The sequence below is a fragment of the Larus michahellis genome, chromosome 5 (genome assembly GCF_964199755.1).
Source record: "Larus michahellis chromosome 5, bLarMic1.1, whole genome shotgun sequence".
NCBI lineage: Eukaryota > Metazoa > Chordata > Aves > Charadriiformes > Laridae > Larus > Larus michahellis.
In genome coordinates this window covers 39011905-39030852 of record NC_133900.1, presented here as the reverse complement: position 1 = coordinate 39030852, position 18948 = coordinate 39011905, and the positions used below count along the sequence as shown (strand labels likewise).

Here is an 18948-nt window from a genome sequence, read left to right as displayed (position 1 = left end):
GCCAGGGTGGTCTGTGTGCAGGGAGCACGTCCCTGCTGGTGGCAAAAGCAACGCTGACCCCCTCCTTGAAGGAGAAGGCTCCGACATTCACCCGTGTTGTGCAAGGGCCGATGTACGCCACCGCTGGCTGGGCTCCTGCCTGCATCCCTCTGCCTCCTTTCTTCTCTTCCTCCCTTTTTCCCACTCTCTGCCTGTTGGACGGGTCTTTTGTTTCCCACCTTGTCCCTCTGCGCCTGTAATGGGGTTGCCCACACTTCCCCACACGCAGGCAGAGGAATTCCCGCCCCGGCTGTGTGGACGCATCCCAAGGCACCCCTCTGCCTGTGCTCCGGAGCAACCCGGGGCTCACAGGGAAACGGTACCTTTTACTCTGGGAACGGTTGGATGCGTCTCTGCCAGCAGGCACTTGGACAGGGGCTTGAATAGATGCTCTAGAGAGAAAGAGCGTTACAATGGTGTAAAATATAGAACCACCCCATCCAGCGGCTGCATGGCACCACGAACATCCTGTGCACGTTCAGTAGGGTACCGTCCCCACCGCTTTTGCAACTGGTCCCAGTTGCAATACAAGTTAGAGCCGGAGACTGACATTATTTTAAATCATTGGCTTTTTAAAAACCAATGTCAGCCCAAGCTGGTGACTTTGCCTGTCTGAGTCTGAAAGTCGACTGCATTTTTAATGTCTGCAGCAAGGAGTCTGGCTGGCAGTAGGTCGGTGTTGAGAGGAAACCCCTCCTAGGCGGTCTTGAGACTGGTTTAGCTGAACGGGTTTTAAAACATTGGGCCAGAGAGGTGGCCTGAGCCGCAGCCCAGGCTGGGACCGGGCTCCCCTGGGAGTTGCTTCCGCCACGAAAAGCAAGGGGCATGTCCGCAGCCTTGGCTTTTTCAGATGTGACAGGCGAGATCGGGAGGAAATCAGGGCCACGATGCAGATGTTGCGATGGGACGGGGAGATGCATGTTGCGTAACATCCGTCAGATGGGAGCAGGCAACCTAATTCCCACTCCAGTGACTCTGTGCATCCCTTTACCAGCAAAATATGCCTGGGACTGTTCTTTGTGTGTGAGGCGAAATGAAATATGCCTCCCGCTAAATACACTGAGATGCTCCTGGGCCAGCCCTGGGACAGCCTCCAGAGCGGCCGCCCACTGTAGAGGGCGCAGGGCAAGACAGGGCAGGCATGATGCCAGGTGGGCAGAGCAGAAGGGGAGCGGAGGGGGAAGCTTTTCCTCCCAGATAAGGCTCTAAGTGACTTCTGCAATCATAAGAAAATGGATATTTGGGTTCCTCCAGGCTGACACACCTGGCCTCAGTTGCACAGGAGGGGACCTGAGTCCCCTCTGTCCCGCAGCAACCATTGCCACACTGGTTTCAGACGCTCCATCTTCTCTCGGTTGCACTCGGTGGGTGCTGGCCCACGCTCCCCCGGGGAGGGTTCGCCTCCCCCCGCAATGTGTGGGGGCTGCGCTGCTCCTCCTCACCCCCCCGGCCCTGCCTGCAGCCAGCAGGCCTGTGACAGGCAACCCCGCTCCCTGCTCGCATCGCCTTTGGGCAGCCTGGGCATCCCTCACCCCGCATCCCTCACCTCCCAGATACACACACGTTGGCACCGCCGCCACCGACAGTTTCCCAACTGCATCCGACCTACATTCACCGCCTTCTCACTGCCGCAGCTTGGTTTTATTTAGAGCAGGCTGGCTCCTCCAGCCTCGCTGCAGACCCGTCAGCAAGAAGGAGCTCAGTGCACAGGACGATGCAGGGAGGGGAAGAAAGGCTCCCGACGTGTCCCTGCTGGTCCTCTTTGACGGGCCACCGTGGTACTCCTCCCTTCCCCAGAAATTAGTGACTAATCCAGAGCCAATAGATTCACCCTGCTCACCCTGGAAAATCAAACAACCGCTAAAACATCGGGATGAGGAACTTGTTGGGCGACGTGCCGGGAGCGGATGGTCCCACCACCTGAACCCAGCATGGACGGGCCCGTGCAGCTCCCCCAGCCACCTGCAGACATGACAGTGCTCTTCCAGAGCTCACAGACCTATTAATGATGCTGTTTTCTAGCTAGGGAAGCTTTTTTGAGGCTATACACGTACTTACTGTTCATATGAAACAAATCCCTGAGCTGGCATACTTTAGGATCTTTGACTTGTTTTTCAGTAGTAGGATGTGCTGCTGAAATATTTATTTTTACTGTTTCCCTTGCCCTTGAACTACAAGGAAAAGGAGCTGAGTTTTACCTACAGCAATGTGGAGATACTGCTGTAAACTTCTGTAAATCGTAAAGCACACAGCAATTAATCCAGCCCTAAATGCCATTACAAATCCCCATTACTTTCGGCATGGGAATAGCTACTTACCTTTCAAGAAAGACGTGACGCTTTATGGGAATACTAGGCAAAATTAATTTCTGGGGAAACTGAGCCCAGGAGAAGCCTTTCTGGTCAAAGTACGCAATCTTTTCATTTGCATCCACATATTGCACCATATGCAGTTAATGCTCAACGTAAGTATACTGGTCATCTATTTAAGGGTTTCCATTAGGTACAGTTTGAGAGATGGTACGTACTGAAGGTGACATATTAAAAAAAAAACCAAGGCCCCAGGGAAGTGGCCCGCTTTGGAGTATTATCTTCGCCTTGCCATCCCCAGCTGGGAAATCGATCGGCAGTGATATGCCCCATTGGCAGGGGCTGAAATATGCCCGTCCTGGGGTCTGCAGTGGTCTCCGGCTGAGCCCAGGGCCTCTTCTCGCCCTCCCCAGCAGCCTCCCTCCCTTGCTGGGCTCCGCTTTATCGTCCCACGGCTGTACATCCCCACACCCGCCCTGCACGCCTGGGGCCAGCCCTATCGGCAAGTGCAGCGATGGCCAGTCCCCCCCGATAAGGCTACAAATCCCAAAGAGAGATTCAGGGGGGATAACGCCTTCGCTCGGGTCATCTCCTCACCCAGCTGGCTCATTCTTCATCAAAGGGGCGGCCTTTCCCCAAACGCCCGCTGCCAGGCAACAAGACAAATCCCTGGGGGCTCGGTCCCACCCAAGGAACGCTGAGTCCCACCAACCTCAGCCGTAGGGCCACGTGCTCCCCCAAAGCCCAGCTCACGGGTGAGTGCACAGGGAGGGTGGGGAAAAAAAAAAAAGTAGAAAAAGAGGACCTGGCAGGGCACAGCCATAAATTTCTGTGCTCGGTTCCCCGTGTGACAGCTGAAGATAAGCAGCCTTCCCTTTTCTCCCCGGCGCTGGCCCAGCTAGCTGTGTTAGCCAGCCAGCTTTCTGGGAGCAGAGACGCTCCTGCCATCTCCCTGTTTGTGTAACTCCCGGCAGAGCGGGGCCACGATCTCCGTCGGGGCGCCTCCGCATCATTAGAATAATAAAACAATACGGGAACAAGAGTTTCTCTCTTCCTTCTGGTGACAGTTACCGCCGTGCACTCCCCCCATCCCTGCACCCCCAGCGAAGATTTTTAGCGAAGCCGGTGAGCGCAGCCCGAGCTGGGCTGAGCCCAATTCTTTTAAAGACTAATTCAGTCTGATAAGAGTGCCCGGGACAAAGCCTGCCCTGGCAGCATAATTAAAGAAGTACAAATTGTTTCTAAAACCTCACGCTGGCAGAATTTTTACAATTAATGACCAGTTGTCACTGCTGGGGCTCGTCGGGGAGGAATCGCTCTCGTCTTACGTGCCTGATCTGGGTCAGCAGCCCATCCATTGCCTGTCTGAGGACGGGAAAGCAAAGAGGCAGCGCGGCACTGCCCCAATAAGCCGTTAATGACACCGTACTCATTACCGTGGATGACAAACATCGCGCTCTTGTTTCTAAGCACAATTTTTGCCAGCTCGCTTTGACTTTCTAGGCTATGATTAAACACAGCCAGAAAAACAGGGTGCTCACCTGGCCTACTTTTTTTTCTTTTTCCCTCTCCGCATGCCTTTTTCATCGAAAAAATCTGCACAGTAAAACAAGCGTCTGTATGATCACATAGAAGACTTGATGAATGTAGGGCAATATTAAGTTATTTTAATAATGCGGCTTGTGACTGACTGAGAAAAAAATAATATGGTTAGAGGGATCTGTTAAAGAAGAGCCACTTGCTCTGGAATGTCAAATAAGAAACAGTACGGAGAGATATATCTAGCTCTATACCAAAACCTTCTCTGTACTAAAGAAGAAAGGACGGTAAACGTTTTTATTTTAAAAAGCAATGTTACCGTTGCGGTACCAATCAAATGCTAGGTAATTCAAAAAATATGCTGACACGCTCTGTCCTTTCCTTGCCCTGCTCTGCCTACATTTTTCCGCACATACAGTGCATCCACTTGAAAGCGTGGTGGATCCTTGCACACAGCAGGATTTTGCAGTCTCCTGCGGGACCCACCATGTTACAATAGCGTTCAAAGCTTTATAAGCTTCATTTAGTTTCAGCAAGCCTGTTGGAGCATTGTCTGTGCTTAAAGAGGCATTTAAAACTAAAGCGAAGCTTTGAAAGCTTCAGAGACAATGACGCTGGACTCCCTAAACCCATGAGTTCACTGCGCGGTTTGAAGTGATGGCATCATGTAGAAAACATGACACGCTGCTCCCAGAGCCCAGCGGTGCCGAGGCACGAAAGAGGGGGCGAGCAGGAAATCTGGGGCACGCGCAGAGTTTCTGTCACTGAGGGTCACGTCTGTACCACGGGGAAGAAAACCATCCTTCGGGTTTTTTCCTGCCCTTGAGATTCGTACCCATGCATATTTATTCTCTTGCTCCGGAACGGTTTCTAAGCCATTGCTATGTGCATTTCTAAGCTGTTATGAATAAAAGAAAACAACCCCCGGAGCGCTCACAATAAAAACAAGCGTCGACGCAGCAGCCGTGCCACGAGGAGATGTCCGTGGCTCCTCGTCCTGCAGCGCCGAGCTGGTGCAAGTGGTTTGCGCATCCCTGGACTGAGCGAAAGGCACCATTTAACACAGAACTACGCTATCTGTGAGCCAAGGGAAATAGCTGCAAAACCGTCAGTAAAGCTGTGCTTTCCCAAAAGGTACTTTTTTCAACGCGCAGCCATGCCTCTCACCATTTCTAGGCAAGGACATGTCATTTGTATAACCACGGTGATAAACTGCACCGATAACATCTCACGGAGAGAGGAAAAATATGCCCTTGAGGCCCAAAAGTGTCCACCCTACCCATGGCACCTCACTCGGGCTGTGAAGGTCATCCGTATCCTGGGGCTGCAGCGGCACCAAGTCCTTGCTCCTGCCTCCTAGGAGTTCCCCGGTGAGACCCCGGTGCCCGGCCATGGGCAGCACCCTCTTGGCCACCTTGGCCACCAGCAAGAAGGACAAGGAGAGGGAGGCCCGCGCAAAAATAGGAATGATCCATATAAATTAGCGCAAGTCAGCTATGCGATGCCCATAAGCAGGCCGAAAGGACGGCCCGTAGCAAACGGGCGTAATAAATACCAGCCTTGTGAAAAGCCATCGGGCCTGAGTGGGTTTAGAAATAAAACTGTAAAAACGATTCCACGGGATGACAAATACTGTCAATAAAAGCCGGGCGCAGCTCGGTGCCAAGGCAGCACTTGGAGAGCCGCGTCGTGTCTCGCCGGCTGCATCTCGTTCGTAAAACCACGGTATTTCATCGGGGCGCGGCTGCAGGCAAAGCTCAATGGAGTGGAAAAGGAGACAGCGTGAGCCACGGCAGCGTTACCATGCAGTTTAATTTTCAACTTCAATAGCTGTAGAAGGTTTTAATAGGGGTAAAATGTAGTTTTACTTCACCTCAGTCCAGCGGAGCTGTTTTTCGCTACAACTAAAAGTAGGGAAAATAAAGCAGTTGGAGGCAGATAACGGGCACGGGAAATTTTAGCCCAAAGGGTTAAAGCCTGGTAAAGGTGTAAAGCAACAGAATCAGTTTAGTACCGCAGCATGTCAGAAAAAAGCTTAGCTGTCAAGAATGCAGCAGTTCCACGTGTGTGCAGACGCATTTGAGGGAGGAAGATGCCCTGCTGACATTGAAAAAACACAGCACAAAAATAAGAAAGATTTCAAAATACAACCAAATTGGAAACGCTACTGTTAAAAGCTTACTTGCACACAGTAAAATATTGCTGTCGGTCTTTTTTGAAGTCCTGAAGTGCTACTATAACAAAAATAAACATGCTGATAAAATACTAGAGAACAGCAATGCCAAACTCCTGGAGAAGTGAATGACCGATCTGCCCGAGCCGTGCTTCAGGCCTGGCTCCAAAGCTGGCTTCGCAGCCCAGGATCCGACCGACGTTAATGGGTCACAGATGTTCTTCTGTAAGAAAGAAAAAAAAAAAAAGCCGAACGTGTTTATTTCTTTCGTGGTACAGGCCAGAGGGCAGTTAGGGGAGCAATTGGAAACCTGTGAGTTGCAGTTACTTGATCGAATAACCCGTTTGAGAAAAAGATGTTGCCATGCAAAATTATCCCCCCCTCACTTGTTTCAACAGCAAGTAAAAGAGTTTCACTTCCATCTGAAACTGAGGGGGGGAATTTAGCTAACCTAGAAAAAGAGCACAAGGCGCACGGTTTGTGAAGTACCAGGGATTTTTCATGCCACAGCCTTAAGGCCACCTCTTTTTTTACACCCTCGGAGAAGCCGGGGGGGCCGGCCGCTGCTCAGCACGGTGCCAGGGCATCACGATGGGCACGGGTCAGGGTCCCCAGACGGGGCAGGGCTTGCTGCCCGCTGTGACAGAGCTGCCGTGAGGAGGCATCACCTCTGGGCACGACCCGTCTTCTCGGCTCGCCTCTTTGCAGGCAGCCAGCGCGGCTGCAGCCACCGGTTTGTGACCGAGTGCCCTTCCACAGCACCCTGCTCTTGCAGTACATTAAGTGAGGGGCTCAGTCCTTTAGAGAGAAGAAAAGCCAGGGTGTTACGAGGGAGAAAATAGATCTGTCCCTGAGGAGAAGGACTGCCATTACAAAGTTGCTCTGACTACCCCAAAGCATTGGCATTTGATTTCAGTGATGTCAGGGCTGGTTTTAATGGGGGATGAGGAGAGGCGCTGCCTTGCACCTGGGCAGCGCAGGGAGCGGCAGGGTGGGTGGCAGGGTAAGACAGAGCAGTAGAACTTGTCTGACATGGAAATGGGAAGGATGATGGGACCCGAGCTCAATCGACAACATCAACAACACTCCTTTCTGGATGCCTATATTGCACAGAGCAGTAAAATCCCAGGCAAGAGTTGAGTATCTCATGACATTGCTGCAGATACAGGGTACTGAAGTCCTCTCCAGGGCCCCAATTCCACCGCCACTGAAGTCAAATGTGACATGAATACGAGACGCTTCTTCCAGGGGCAGAAGACATGGGTACTCAGCTGCAAACAAGCATTCCTCAAAGGGCACAAAATATACATGATCTCCCCACGCTGCCGACCTACAGCCGAGTGGTACCCTGCTCCTACAGCCGAGGAAAGGTGGGGAGGTAATGCCTCCCCCTGGGTCAGAAGCCACGTCACCCCCCTCACTTGCAACGGTCTGATTTCTGGAGGAATCTCTGCAGAAACCCTTGCCATGCTGCAGACCCCAGAGCACAGTGGGGAGGCCCAGGCTGCCCTGGGAAAAGCCAAAAGAGCAACTTTTTTCTCTTATTCCAATAGCCAAGGATCAGCCTAGATACTTACTACTTTCTAATCCACTTTCAAATGCTACCCAGAAAAGCGTTGCAGAAAAATCAGATGATTTGGATATTCTAAAGATTTCTTTTATTTCCCAGAAAGCAATTTTAAGCTTGTTCATTTCTTTTCACAGAACAACTGCAATTCCCCGCAACTGTAATTGCCGTCATTGTCTTCTGAAAATGACACTGGCACTGGTACAGCCTCCTTCCAAATAATTGCAGGTACTTTCAGTTCCTTAGGGGCGGGCATTTTTGATGCGCAGGGCTTTACCTCACGGCACCTCTGCCCTTTCCCCAGGGATGTGCAGGCATTAATCTGCTGTACTCACATCCCAGGGGCCGTGGCCCTTCACTCACCAGTTATTCCCAGCGGCACGGAACTCGCAGCTGGACGGGCAGCGGTACAGCCCCAGCATGGTCCGGATGAGGAGCCGTGCCAATCCCATCAGCCACAGGAGCTGGGTGCCTAATTCTCCGCATGCCATGCCGAAAATGCACTCCGCTGGGTGCCTGAAGGCCACGCAGGGTCGCTTTTTCAAACCTCTCGTATATGCGGGGTGACGCTCAAATGAAATGCAACTGCGGTGTTGCTCTAAGGGGCTTGATAGTACATTAAACAAGCAGACCTCTGAAAACAATGCATCCGGCCTAGGAAATAGGTTTGGGTTATTCTAATGAATTACATATTGACATCCAAAATCTGTTTAGTTTCCAGCAAGAAATCAGAAGATAGCTTAACATGCAATATTTCCTTAGATTCTGCCAAAACAGCCATCTGGTGGCTGGGTAAATGCGGAAGGATCGGGACTTTCTTTAGGATATTGAAGACTATGATACAAATAGGTTACAAATAAGAGGTTGTGTTTCTATGTAAAACTGTAGCCTTTTACCATTCAACGCTCCAGCTTTGCTCTCGGCTTTCTGAAGCATTATTCCTTATGCTGCTGACTACACACTTGCACTTACATGTTTTCTTATTTTTTGGCTCAGTGGAGCAAGCAGTCAGCTTTTCCCTCATTCCTGAGGGATATCAGGTTACAACGAATGTTGTTCTGCTCTTATATACTTACCCAGTGGCATATTAAAAATGCATATTTTCCATTTGATTTTTCTCCTTGCCAGAGTTGGGTTTAATGCCACTTTTCTTCTCCCACTTGCTAGGTACTGTTAACAAGCGACTGGCTTATTCCCAGATGTAAAAAGGCAGGCAACAACACATGCCCTGTTGAACCCCAGCTGGGGCTGCAGACCCTGCAAGTCACAAAAGTGCCAGTTCATTTTTAACGAAGGAAATTTATAGTGCATCCCTGCAGCTAAACTATTTTTGAGTGGTTTTTGGTTTTGTTTTTTTTTTTTTTTTGAGGAGGGAGGCGAAAGGCGGGCGTAGGGAGGCTCTGCCTGGCAATGGGGCAGCCTCCCGCAGCCGCGTGCATTCCTGCCCGGCCAATGCACGGCCCGTGTTCCCACTGCAGGCCCCAGAGGCGCCGGGGTCCCTACCGGCCAGTACCGTGCCTGCCCCTCTGCCCTGCCCTGGGGACGCGGGGCAGTCGGTGGCACCTGCACGGCCAAGGATGAGCACCCGCTGCTGAGCTCTGGGGGACGTTCAGGGCCCCGTCGCTCTCGGTTTTGTTCCAACTTTGAGCTCCATTCAGTTATTAAAATCGAAGATAATTGACAAAACAGCCAGGAATGTGGTGCAGGCTTATGCTGAGGTCTGCGGGGTGGTGAATATCCACCTGCCTTTTCCTTGCCCACCCCTGCCGTGGCTCAGTTTATCAGGTTCATCTAAGTTCTGGAAGGAAAAAGTGGGGATAAAATCCCGTGGGGTAGGTTTGACTCCCCGCAAGCATCATCCAGTACTGCTCCAGCGGCCTGCACCACCGTTCAGCTGCCCACAGCCCGTTTTCTGACCCGAGGAGAAGCCCAAATGCCACAAGGCCAACATCTGCCCGTGTCTTGCCTTCCCGCTCCCTGTGCTATAGAGGGGTGCTCTATCAACCCACCGCTCTCAGGCCAAGGCACTGCAAAACCATCTTCATGCACACGCAGTAACCGCGGGACCTTGTTCCCAGTCTCCAAACTCTTCAGGTGCGGGAGCAGCCTTACTGTCTTGCACGTATGTGTGCATTCATCACTGTAATAAAAACAAAAAAATCTTACCACCTGATTTTTTTTTTCTTTTTTACGTTTAGATTAAACACTTTGAATCGTTAAGTAGGACTGATGGTAATAATACTCTAACAGATGTACTAGAAACTGTTAGTATAGGAATCTCAAGAGGCAATTTATCACCATCATAATTCCCCAAAACACCAAGAGGAGGGTTGTAACTGCTTTTCTCACAGCAAAAAAGGGTGAAAGTTCCAGCCTGAAAATACATTTGTGACTGGGTAATTGCCATGTGTGAAGAGCATGAACTAGAGGACTAGACAGCCAGAGAGGGACAGTAAATCATACGGATGTAAAAGCACATTACCACTCAAGCTAGAAATACTGTTTAAAGGAATTGTATTGCCTGTTGGCATTATATTTTATTTTCTCTTAATTGAGCATATAAAGAAGTAGATCACTACTCAATGCGAACTTCTGAATTGGTGCCTCGCTACTTGGATTTATCTGTGGCCATACAATTATGGATGATCAAAAACAATTAAATGCATTCATTAAGTAATGCTCTTACCAATGGAAAATATGTGAAACCGAAAACTCAAAAAAAGTCATAGGAGAAAATGTTCTAAAGTTATTTATATATTTATATTCTCATGTGACGTGCAACAGCAAGGAGGACAGGCTGGTATTTCTAAAAGGTCATGTTTTTGTGCAAGTAACCAGCAATGAAAATACCAGAATCACATATTCCACATGATTCATAGTCCTAGCAGCCAGAGGTAGAGAGTTTGCATGGACATACTGTAACTCCTAACCTACGAAGAGATACCTCTAGATTTTATGGCAACTCATGAATCTTCAGCAAGAGGGCTAGGTTATCTTTCTTTGCTTTATACAAATCTAAGCATTTCAATTCTATCCATTTGGGAAAAATCCCAAAGATTTTTTTTATTCCATGTAGCATGACCAGCATATGAAAAGAAAAGAGGGACAGTTGATGCAACTTTCTCAAGGAAAAAGAGTGCAAACACACCTCTAACTCTGCTGGGAAGACCTCCCATTCCACATAAGAAAACAAGGGACGAAACTTGAAACTTGGTTTGTTTCAATTTCTGTTTGAAGTAGTTGAAGGTAATGCATCCATCCTTCAAAAGCATTGAAAGCTGATGAGAATATCGCCCTGCCTTCTCAGGAGACCTGAAAAAGGACACGAGACTTCTGTCAATTCCAAAAACAGTTATTCAGAAGAAAAAAAAATCTGCTTTACTGCCGGTCTCTGTTGAGACCCCAGATCCTACCCAAGGTATTTGGGCTCTGAAAACATCAGTAAGCAAAATGACTTTAATCTAGATTGCATATTCCTGCTGTCTGCAGATCCAGGCTGAACTGCTCCTGCAATAAAGGATGATTTACAATCCTGCTGTCTTTGACAACAGAATGCTTAAGTGAAAAAAAACCTCATAAAATCTCCCTTATTTACTTGAGTTCATCTAGCTACCCTAGGGAAGAAACCTGAGATTAACTCGTGCAGATTTTTAGGCTCCCAGGGATTCCAGTGGAACTTGGTCTCCTGAAGAGCTCTGAAGAGACACAGATTCACAAGAACCCCGGGGAACATCAAGGCAGATGCTGAAAAACACTCAAGAACCTGCTGAGGGGCTGGGAGCAAAAGAGAATGTATTGTGCTTAAAGGAAAGTTTCATTTGGAGAAATTGCACTGTGGAGTAAGATCTTTTCCTTATACCTCCATTTTACCTGCCAACTAAGGAAAAAATAATTCATTTAAAGAAAAACAAAATTAGCAATACTGTTTGTGATGCTTATGAAAAGACAGGATCAGGCCGGTCCCTTTCAGAGGCTAGGCTGCAATAGAACGGCACTTCAAGTTGCATTTGACAGAAGCGTATTTTTCAGCAAAGCCTCTTCAGTCTCAAAGCCTTTTGATGCCGCAGAGCGAGCTACTTCTCTCCGCAGCGGGCTGAAGCTGCATCTCACGTCTCATTTCAACACACGACAGCTGTTTCTGCGGCAAGATGTTCCAAAACACGTAGCGTTTGAGGCTTGTTCGCAGCGACTCTTTGCATGAGTAATCTCTGAGCAATCCCCAGTTTTCCTCGAGAGAAGCTCCACAGCGTACAGCACATTACCAGGCTCTGCCTTGGCGTCAGGCGCCCCGGCTGGAACGCCTCCTGGGGCTGACGGGTAAGAAGGCATCAGGAATGAGGGAAATGCCAGAGGTATGATATCCTACATCATCATCTTGCGTTACCCTACCTCCCAGACCCGCTGCAGAGAGCGCTCCAGCAAAGTGATGCCGTTTCGATAAAAATCGGCTGCGATTCAAGAAGCTTCAGCCAAAAGGCAAGATGGAAGCCACACGCCAAGGAATTCAGCAGCACAAACCTCCCAGATTTTTATCCCTGAAGCAATAGGTACTGATTTCAACTCAGAAGGCAGAAAGGAGTGGGAGAGGGAAACTGTGGGGGTGGAACCCAGGGCACACTTGGTGGAGTGAGTGGAGGCAAGAATCCTGATTCCCTAGAGGTGAGTAGGGTTCAAGTAAAAAAGGAATTTGACTAGGCTGAGCAGAGGATTCCTTAAAAGGAAATTATTTTCCTCCTTTTCATCGACAAAAAGATTGTTCCAGCGACACAGTTACCATGGAAACTGATTTTGAGAATAACAAGAAAGCATTTATGGTACAGAGCTTATTTTAAAGGATGGTGAACCAGCAGCATCCCATTCCCCTAACTGGACTGATAACCTGATCAGATGGCCCAAAGAACTAAAATAACACGTTTTAAAGCGGTCTGGAATGGCAACGCTAAATGGAGCTGTCACAGCTTCGTATCACTGTGCCTTTATGACCTTCAAAGCTGCGGACAGGGGACTGGAAAGAAAGTTTCTCCCAGGACACAGCTTTAGCCAGGCTAACTGGCACTCCGTCTCTCAGCGAGCAAAAGCCAGAGGCGGGTGAGCACCTCTCCTCGCATTAATTCCATTACCCTGTCATTTTGTTTTGTGCCATTCAGTTTAACTATGAAGGAGGGTTTTTTTTCTCCCCGGCAGACTGAAAACTCACAGCCGTCAAACGTGAGGGCATGCGCGACTGACCGAAGCGAGAAGGGCAGCACTCCTGCTCGCCGCGGTGCCTTTACGCTCACGTATTTCACTTCTTCCTGCGGCTGCCGCATGGACGAGGGAAACCGAGAAGCACCTGCTACCCCAAGGGCTACTGTGATGCTGACTGCACGCCTTGGTGGCAAATATTTTCTTCACCAGCTGTGGGGAAACCGCTGAAAAAAGCAACTAACATTACCTGTAAAATCTAGCATACGCTGAAACAAGCACGTGGCCCCAAACTGTGATTTACTCCATCCGAAGCAGAAACAGGTCACCCCTTTACATTGAGCATAGAGGAGTTTTCCCGTTATCCCAGCCCGTGGATCTCTGAAAAAACAGGAAAAGCTGTGACCTTTTGGAAGGGCCCATCACCTCCTGAGTCTGCTTTTTACAGCGAAGGGGTTAATTTCTGCCAGGGTAGCTCAAGTCCTAAGGAAGGAGGAGGAGATACTACCTTGTACATTGTATTCACAATGAGAGCGCGTCCCTCTGCAGCGAGGGATAAAAAGCCACCATAATAATGTTTTTTGCAAGTGTGAAGTCACTGGCACCTAAAATTTTCTTTCCCGTTAAATGGAAATGCAAGCTAATAAAAGCTACTTGTATATATTGCCCCCAGGTTTCCCATCTTGGGAGTAGCCATGTGAGGCTGCAAGTGATAATATTCATCCTCTGTGAAGAAAAAAAGTCTGGTTTACATTGATCTGGGATTCAAGCTTGAGGTAGAGATAAGAGAAGACATTTCTAGGGTCTGTCTTGCACACATAATGTTAAAATGTTGACTTCAGAGTAGAACTCATGAGGTTTTTTTTCTTCCCCTCATCTGCAGTCTCTGCTCTGTTTTGTATTTGCTTTCCATTTTTATTGCTTCTCCTAGAACTTTGAAGGCTGAAGGACAGGAGGCTGAACATGGGCATTGTCTCTATTCCAGACTTCAAAGAGAAAGAATACGTGGATACGAGCTTTAAACTAAAGGCAATAATGCTCTACTAGCACTGCCACAAAATTCTTCACGCAAGGCTATCAAGTGCTTTTCAGCTTTCCAGACAGATACGAGGCCGTTCCCTGCCCACCAGTAACCGAGGAGCAGTATCTCCCCTCGCAGCCACCTGCAGCGCTGGAAGGAGAACCTCACGGCCCGAACTCCCGGGGCCAGCCTCTAACGGCTAAAAGCCAAGATAAGATGACACCTGTCAGGTGGAGCAAAGACAAGAGGCAAACCCTGGGCTTTTGCAGGATGTGAGCGCAGAAATGGATGAGAAAATTAACTCAATCAGATCTGGATGCTTTTTGAAGTACTCAGCAAGCAAGTCTGTAGAGGCACATGCTGCAGAAATGTTTCTTTTTCAAGTAGACTGGTGCTGCTCAGAAGGTTCTTCCTTTACTGGCTTCTTGGCAAAACTTCTTTCGTTTTAGTAAAAGCTGAAACCGTGTGTCCCACCATCATTGCCATGGTTCATACAAAGAGGTGACGGAACCGTTCCATTAGCATTGGCTTGGTGAATGAAACTAAAGCCTCTGAAATGTGCTATCTTGAAAAAATTATATTGTCAAGTAGAGAGCTTGATATCAAATGGTTTCTTTCAGTAACTCCATAGCACACCTGCAAGCTTAGTCCTCTGAAATTTTTAATTTAATTGTAAATGGTTGCTTATGCCATTGTGTACTAGTTTATGACGCAAAAGCACTTGCATCAGAGTACAAGTATTCACCACTCACTTACCAAGATAAGTGTTTGTTAGGGTTACTATCGCCAAAAAAAGTTGTCTACAAGAGCTGAGAGGGGAACTGCTATCATAGATCTAAGTGTAGATCTTGTCAGTGCTTTTTAAGCAGTGAATTCTCCTTCCTTTGGCCTTAATTCAAGATGGAGGCATGTTAACCAATAATAGTAACCATAGAAAGGTAAAAAACTTTACAAAAACCTTTTGCTATTGTTTTCTATCTGCTCCCCATCAAAAGCTGGATGATGCAGCTGGGGTTTGGTATAGGAAATATTTGCATAGCAAGTCGGGAATCAATGCTTTTCATTTATAATTTTCTAATTTGGGAAGTTGGTCCAAAGCAGAGTCAGAAAATTCCCACTCTGTTGGCTCAAGACTGACAAGGCAAAAGTCTAAAAAGAACCAAAAATTTGAAATTAAATTCCCCTTTTTAATTTCCCAAGTTCCTATCATGTTAACAGCCAAATTTGCATGTTAGTAAAGGGCACTTAACAGATAACGCACTCTGTGTCGGTAACTAGCATAACCATTGAAGAAAGAATAAGAAGAATAAAAATACTCAACCCTAAAATGCAGATTTTATATCATGCCTACTCAAAAAAGCGAAGATGTATGTACTACTCAGACATGCATGGTTTTCCTAGGTTTGTACAATCTTCTAATGAATTAGACATTTAATGATATGGAAAGGGCTCCTAGACTTTTTTCTTTTTTATTTTCCTGGTAAAAAAAAAAAAAAAAAAAGACAGCTTCAAAGATGTGATAACCAATTTTGAACAAAACATTTTAAATTGAAGTTTTGATTTTGAATTATTTCAACTATTTTCATTTTTACCACCTCCAATCTAAGGACAGAACAGTAAGCCAGGACTTCTATAACACCTTTAATTGAAAGGACCAGAAAAAGTTAATGGACTCCAAAGATGGATTTGACGGTGGTTTGCTCAAAATAACTGTTAAAAAAAAAAATTACTCACTCACTGAACCTTTGACAGTAGTTACAACAAAACCAGAACATATAATCCAAGCTTTTTTTCCTTTTTTTTTTTCCTTTTTTAAAATTTAATACTTGAGGATGCTAATGAGAAATACCTAACTGAAATCAGTGCATACTGAAAAAGAAAAAATAAAGCTTCTCGCCTTTCACCAGATGATACAGAGAGTGGTGTTTTGGAGCTCTTGGTATAACTCTCTTTGGTGTTATTTCTTACCTATCCTTCTCAAACAGATACAATATTAATGACCATGTAATAACAAACAGGTCTGCTACAGAGCCTTGACTTTTGTTTTTTTTAATCACTGATCTCAGAAATTGCCTGGCTTTTAAAAATATAGTTAAAAGCATATCCCCTAGAATATATTCTAGGAGGACAGAAAGCCCAGAGAGGAATATAGTTTATTATGATGATTAATTGATGTCCATGCAAAAAATTAATCAAAAAACATTTCTGCCGCTGGGAGTATGTCTTTGACCAAGTGCAGCATAACAAGGGGAAAAAATATAAATGTGACTCAATAGGCAATTAATTTTTCTGAGAAACTGTGAACAAGATATGAAAATCTGACTTTTATCTTCCTTCAAAGATCCTCTAGAATGCTAGGATCAGACAGATGCGTTATTTTCAATGGCTAGTAATGAAAAGAAAATACGATGTGATTGATTTTTTTCGCCTGTACTTCCCCCCTGGCCTTTAAAAAAAAAAAAAAAAACAAAAAAACCCAAACAAACAGAAAGGGGAAGGGGAAAAAATGTAATTTTTCCCACTGTAGACTGCAGAAATGAGAAAAAACCAGCTTTTGCACCTCAACATAACAATTTGATCTCAAAATGCCACCAACGTGCAGCCTAAAGGCAGGTGACACGAACAAAGGCAGCCAGGGAGAGAGGTGGAACCCTGTAAGACACGGCATCATCACTTCAAACACAACTTCTTCCTCCACTGGCTTTCTCTAGGAGCCGTAATTTTAACAGCTTTTTCTTTTGGGGTTCAGCAGCAGCACAGTTCATCACCTGACCTGAAAAAGGGTACCCCTCAGACTGTTACAGGATTTACTTTACAGCAGGTTGCCAACAGACCAGTAAAGACTTCTTGAAACAAAAGGACGCACTAGTTTTTTAGATGAAGTCTTTCACGTGGAAAGGCTTCGTTTCTCAGAGTATCTTCAAATCTCAGAATATCATCAAACAACTGGAAACAGAAAATTGCCCAGCAGGTTTTGCTTTGAAAGCTGCTCTTTATAAATACTTCACCAGTTGGTGGTTGTTTTTTTTCCCCGAAGGATAATTTTTCTGACTAGGTTAGGTGAATTAATGACCAATGACCAAACTATCCATAATATAAAAACTGTTCATTCATTTGTGGGGCATTACACAGATTCCGAGGTGAGCCTGAAATGTTCAGTGGTGCTTGTGGTAGCGCCCATAGAGTTTTTTGCCCTTTAGTCTTCTTGACCCGCAACCTTCTGCACATGCAGTTCAAAGAGGCAAGTCTAATGTATAGATGCTTACCTTCCGATAGGCCCGTGCTCTGGAAGGTGTGCGCTGACAGGCCTGTCAGCGAGAGGAGGAGTAAGACGGGCAGCCATCTGTACGGACTGCAGCGCGTTGCTCGCTCAGCCTACGTAGTCTCTGTAAGCAGAGCTGAAAGGGAAACGACAGTGGAGGGATGGAAGAGAAAACGCAAAAGGAACAAGGAGAAAAGGAAGCTGAAGAGAAAGGCTGTCGCTGTGGTGGAGGCAGGTCCCTCAAGCACAGGAGCGCTTACACAAGCATTGTATCTAGACGGCAGCTAACTGCACACGGAGGAATCCAGCCACCTGTGTGACACTGAGGACCAGCCAAGGACTCCAGCTGTTGAAGCCACCAGACATGTACTTCTGGGGAGTGCTGATTCTCTGGCATGGGCAAGATACATAATTGCTGTCTCAGTAAAGCCTTGTGTAAATTTACAGTGCCACAAACCCCCAGACTAAAAATCACAGCTCCATGAGCAGAAGTAACGAAGTCAGGCTGCGAAGAGACCAGTTTCCTAGATGCTCGTTCCTTCCCACTGAAATGATGCACACACCATCCCACCTTATCCCCAGCAACGCTGCCAGACTCTCACGTGAACTCCACCACCAGCAGGCACCAAATGCTTCCAGATCTTTTACAGCCATCTTTGACATTTTTCCTTCCTCCCCCCCCGGCCCCAGCATGCGCTACCCCTTCTCGAGTCCCTGAGCTGGCAGGTGGGAAAGGAAAAGCCCGTATTTATCAGGCAGCCAGCCAAGCAGAACAGATACATTGTGAGCTCACACCGCAGGCCCTCAGACTAAATTTAGCTGAAATCCGCTGCAAAATTTAAGAACACTGGGAGGGAAAAGGAGGAGTGAAATGACAGAAAATGTAATCCTGCAAGCCTCACCTCTACAAGAAACAAGGTGAAGGTAAGCACCAGCCAGGTCGCCTGACTAGTGGAAATACGCCTGGGCGACAGGAGGGCTCTGTTAAGGAGCTCCTGCATCAAACTTTTTAGTCATCATCACAGGTTGGGTTTCTTTTCCCATCATTCTCTCAGTAAGTTTCAGTTCCAGCTTTGCCACTCGGCCTCAGCATCACTGTGCCATTTGCTTCAGAACCTGGATTTTCCCTTTTAAAACATGTAGGTTACTACACCCTCAAAGAGTAATGACATTTCAGAGGATGCATTAATGAAAGGTTTAGGAGCTGAATTACGTCAAAACCTAAACCCTCATGACTGTTAACATTTTAATGTTCTACAAGTACCACCAAAGGAGCCCTAGAGTCATGCTTGGTGTTGAGCAGAGCATGCAGATGGCTAGTAAAAAGAAAAGCTGAGGCAGAACAGGTTGTTTCAGCGCAGATACAGTCAGCGAACTTTCTTTAAACTGGTAAGATTTCTAAGCAGATCAGGTACAAACAAATATTTTCTCTTGTTTGCTTCACAGTGGTTAGTCAACATCAGTCACAAAGAGTAGGTCTACCCAACACCTCAGCCTGGTACTGTGCTGATAAACTCCTCATGAGAGTATTTGGAAAAGCTGGACCTGATAGTGCTCCCGTAAGAGCTGCAGACTCTGCTAAAAACAACCGCCTTTGATTTTCACACTTTGTACTAGTAGCTGCTTTAATTATAAACCTGAATCATAGTAAGGGCCTGACCTCCTGACTGAGCTAGAAGAGTTGAAAATATTTACCTTACATGGGCAAAAAACCCACAGGGCAGAAGGGAAGAAAAAAAAAAAAAGAGGAAGACATATACATAATATAGCTGTGACATAACCACAAGAGTGACAGCAGAAGTGAGCATTTAAACCCCACCATTTTCATGTTAGATTCTTCAGAAATATCCCAGA

At 47.0% G+C, this 18948-nt stretch overlaps 1 protein-coding gene and 1 long non-coding RNA gene across 2 annotated transcripts in view; both read right to left on the bottom strand.

The window, feature by feature from the left end:
* TMEM131L (transmembrane 131 like) overlaps positions 1-2376 on the bottom strand; it is an 89138-nt gene extending 86762 nt beyond the window's left edge. The window contains exon 1 of the mRNA XM_074589708.1: positions 2358-2376. The gene's annotated coding sequence lies outside the window, so the exon portion shown is untranslated. The remainder of the gene's footprint in view (positions 1-2357) is intronic.
* A 3305-nt stretch (positions 2377-5681) lies between these two features.
* On the bottom strand, positions 5682-17782 carry LOC141743843 (uncharacterized). The gene is made up of 5 exons (XR_012587219.1): positions 17099-17782; positions 10776-10939; positions 9637-9767; positions 8704-8884; positions 5682-6283 (listed from the first exon to the last, which is right to left on the bottom strand). It is a non-coding gene; the product is annotated as an uncharacterized LOC141743843 (long non-coding RNA).
* Positions 17783-18948: the final 1166 nt, after the last annotated feature.